General features: G+C 42.9%; 1 protein-coding gene across 1 annotated transcript in view; it reads left to right on the top strand.

The window, feature by feature from the left end:
• Window positions 1-4,252, top strand: part of Ptger2 (prostaglandin E receptor 2 (subtype EP2), 53kDa) — a 14,468-nt gene that overhangs the window by 1,091 nt on the left and 9,125 nt on the right. The window lies entirely within an intron of this gene.

Raw genomic sequence — 4,252 nt, 5'->3', positions numbered from 1 at the left:
CTTCTTTCTATTACTATTTTTTATTCCAGTGTTGGGGCTTGAACTCAGGGCCTGGGCGCTTGTCCTTTAGCTTTTCATTCAAGGCTGGTGCTCTACCACTTGAGCCATAGCTCCACTTTCACTTCCAGCCTTTTGCTGGTTAGTTGGAGACAAGAGTCTCACGGATTCTCCTGCCCAAACGGGCTTCAAACGACAATCCTCAGATCTCAGCCTCCTGAGTAGCAAAGGATGGCTGTCCTATGTCTAGAGCCCGGCTCTGTGCAGCCTTGCCAGGCTTTCTATTCTCACCCTCACCTCCACCCTACAAACTTTTTTGCAACTTGGGAAAAACAAGTATGTCCTAATTTTAGAAAGATCTATAACCTCCTCACTTTACTTTTCACGTTTACACCACTTCCTTCCTCTCCCCCAACCTAGTTCTCCTATTGCTGGGCTAACACTTATTGGAGCCTCGGCCCTTTCCCTAAGCCAATCGGTCTTCCATCGCTGTCGCTAGTCCCTTTGCTGTCTTTGGGTAACTTGGCTTAGGAGTAGTTAACCCTTCCTTTCTGGTGGTTGTCAGTTATGATCTACTACCCTGAGCAGCAGTTTGCTACTCTCCCTGGTTCTCCATGTTTCACCTTCCATTTCTCCCCAGAGGGAGAAAGCAGTTCTAGCTGCCATTGAAATGGACCCCGGGGAAGAAGATGCCTGCTGTAGAAGCTCAAAGCATTCATTGTTGGTCCTAAAAGTCCAACTGACATCTAATTTACAGGTTTCTTAATTGAGATATTTGAGTATAACTCTGGGTAGCCATGAACACTCATAGCATTCTGTAGAGATAATGCTAGCTGCATAGAGGAGCTTCTGGCTAAGTGTTTAGCGAGCAGACCAGAGGAACTCTTACAAAATATCCTCTTGACTTCACCGTCATGAATACACGGATATAGGAATGCATTGTATAGTTGTGCTCCTTGTTTATACTCTGTGCTCATGAAGGCTACTTATGAGGACACTGCCCCTCCTGAGGGAAGGGAGCAGAGGGATGCCTGGGGAGCTGACAGCCAGATCTGGCCCAGGTTCTAAACTGGCTGCTGCCCCAGTTAGTTCTAATGTCAAGAGTGTGGGCATGCAGTAGCAGAGTCTGAGCATGCATCTATGCAGTGTCTGAGCATGTTCTAGCCCTGCCAGAGCTAGAGAGCTTGGAGAAGAAAGACATGGACAGTGCCTGATATTAACAGAGCTTTTCTCCTATCTCCCACCCCACCCTCATCACTGTTCCCCAGTTATCTTCATCCACTCAACCTTGGGGTGGGGAAGGACACAGATCCCCATTCCCAGTGAACTCACTTTCTACATATGTTCTCTCTGCAAGGCTCCCACTGGCCTCACCCTTCTACCTTGTCCCCTTGGCAGTGCAGAAGCTGGTCTGAATCAGTATTACATTTGAGGGGATTAGAGCTGGTCTACGGCGCTTTCTTAAGTAATGAACAAGGAGCGTCTAGAGATGGCATCACCCGCTCCATACCAAGTAGAAGAGTATGTGCTTCTGAAATGTTACCATGCAGAAATGATCATAGCTTCTGTTTTTGTTTTGTTTTTTTAACCAGGAAAACCTTCTAATTATCTTAGAGGCCAAATGAGCTTGGGAGGAGAGGGTTAGGAAGTATGCAAAAGATTGTCTATGAAAGAAAACACTTTAAGTCCCATTAAACAACAAAAATCAACTTAGGGCTCATAAACTTCCTGAATGGGGGAGTGCTTGGTAGGCGTTGGGTTGTCAGTCTTCTGTAAGTATAAGTAGAAAAACATTCCAAACCTCCAGCTACTTGTACAGCCTGGGAATGGCCCAGGGGTGACCACACTTGCTGTTCCCCTTCCTAAGCCATTTAGGAGAGGCAAACAGGAAGAAATTGGTCCCTCTTTTGACCATGACTGGCCCACTATAGATATGATTGATTTTTTTTTTTTTTTGGTCAGCCATGGGGCTTAAACTCGGCCTGGGTACTGTCCTTCAGCTCTTCAGCTCAAGGCGAGCACTCTACCACTTGAGCCACAGCACCACTTTCAGTTTTCTGGTGGTTTATTGGAGATAAGAGTATCATGGACTTTCCTGCCGGGGCTGGCTTTGTGAACCTTTGTGAACCTCAGATCTCAGCCTCCTTAGTTGCTAGGGTAACAGGTATGAGCCACTGGTGCCTGGCATGATTTTTTTTTTTAATGACAATAACAGCAGTGGTTTTCAACAGATTCCTTCTTTCCACGTAAATTTTGCCTTTTATTATGAGGACTCCATCGTTGTCAATATGTTGGTTTTTAAATGTGTGTGTGTGTGTGTGTGTGTGTGTGTGTGTGTATTTCCTAAATCCATCATTTACTATTAGCTAGGCACAGCTCTAGAGTTGCCAAAGGGAAGGAGTTAAGAGCCAGAGGCCCAGTCAGAAGGATTGAGGGATTGCGTCCAAGCTGTATTTTTATTTAGGTTATGTATTCATGGCAGTGACAGAGAAGATGAAGACTGTAGTCTTAAAACTCCACCAAACTACACCTTAGAATCAGCACTATTGGCAAAATACTTTCTAGGTTTTCTTCTGTAATTATCCATGGCAAAAATTCCCAGAGGGTAGGAGAAAATCTTAAGTATAAACATAATCAGAATACCAGCTGAGCTGGCATCTTGATTACCAAGACATCTCAGCCAGATAAACTATATAGATCATCCAGAAGGCACAAAACAAGTTGAGGTACCAACTCATCTCTTCATAAGAAAACCAACAGAGACTATTGACTTGATAACTGGTCATAAGTATTGGTATCTTTCATTTTACCTTTATGAAGCCCTGCATTATTCTGATTAAAGTCTGACCTGATAGTTTGAAACTCATGACTACTGTTTGTTTGGTTCATACATTTCTGCTCTCTCAGAGTGCTTGGCATGTGTCCCAGCAAATATTTTGTCCTCCAAGTCATTGAATTCGACTTGACTCACACTAAAACTGTGGTCAGAATGGCCTATCCCAATGTCCCATCCAAGGTGGGAGTCATTTGCATATACCTTAGCTTAGTGTCACTGAGACAAAGCAAAGACTTAGAGGGAAAAAAAAGTCAGAAATTCTGTTTCCCATGCAGTGCACATTGGCTTAATGGAAAAACAAATGTGAACCTTGTAGACAGTTTTAAAGTTTCTAGAAGCCATATAACAAAAGTTAGAAAAAAGACAGATGCAATAAATGTTAGTTATATGTTTTGTGTATCCCAACATGTCTGGAAGTTATCTATTCAAAAAAGTTTTTCTTGTAAATTACTAATCAATATATTAAAGTAATTTCCTTCCTTGTATCCCAGAAAATAGTAGCAATCCACCTTTTTGCCCATTTCTTTCTCAGAATAGTAAGAAGTACTAACTCCCTCAAAAGTGGATCAGCTGGGCAGTGTGGCTCATGCTTGCAACCCTAATTACCCACAAGGCATAGATTAAGAGGATTTCAGTTCAAAGCCAGTTCAAACAGTTGTAAAACCTCAATCTCATTAAACAAGCTGGGCATGGAAGTCAAACCAACAAGTGCAAACTTCATCACTGCTAAAAAGACCCTCCAAAACAACAAGCAAAAAGCAAGAAACAAAAACCCCCAAACCAGTGGAACAAACAACTAGCCATCATGGAGATGAGTAGAACACCAGTTTGTACCATAGTAACTCTGCATTGGTAGAGAATGGGGATTTAAGAAACCCAGAACTACTCATATTAGCCATTCTCACAGGATATGAGAAGAGTGGAATTACTCCTTCCTTTAACAAGGCCAGGGTAGGGTCTCCAAAGTTTGGAAAGTAAAATTCAAAATGGGCAAAAAAAAATGTCCAGCACCCTGAAACAAAGTCCAGTTCAACCTCATATCATTATTGTCAACACCAAAAGGCTTAAGGATTCTGAGCATTACTTTTTATGGCATTATTTTCACAGTGGGCTATGAAACAGATAACATGATTCCCATTGAACAGAGAAAGCAAATACCATTCCGTCGGCCCCTCAGCTGGTAAGTGGTGGAGTTGGGACTGAAAGGCAGACAGTTAAGGCACCAAGACTACTTATTAACCAGCAATACTGACCAAGAGAAAGAACTCATTTCAGGGGTAACATATGAGAAGATTAAACCAAGTTTTCCTAAAAGAATTATGAGGGGGCTGGGAAGGTGGCTCAGTGGTAGAGCGCTTGCCTTGCATGCCTGAGGCCCTGGGTTCGATTCCCCAGCACCACATAAGCAAAAAGAAAAAA

Source organism: Dipodomys ordii, unplaced genomic scaffold, assembly GCF_000151885.1.
Source record: "Dipodomys ordii isolate 6190 unplaced genomic scaffold, Dord_2.0 Scaffold16, whole genome shotgun sequence".
Lineage (NCBI taxonomy): Eukaryota > Metazoa > Chordata > Mammalia > Rodentia > Heteromyidae > Dipodomys > Dipodomys ordii.
Note: the sequence above shows the minus strand (reverse complement) of the source record. Positions and strands in the feature narration are given on the sequence as shown.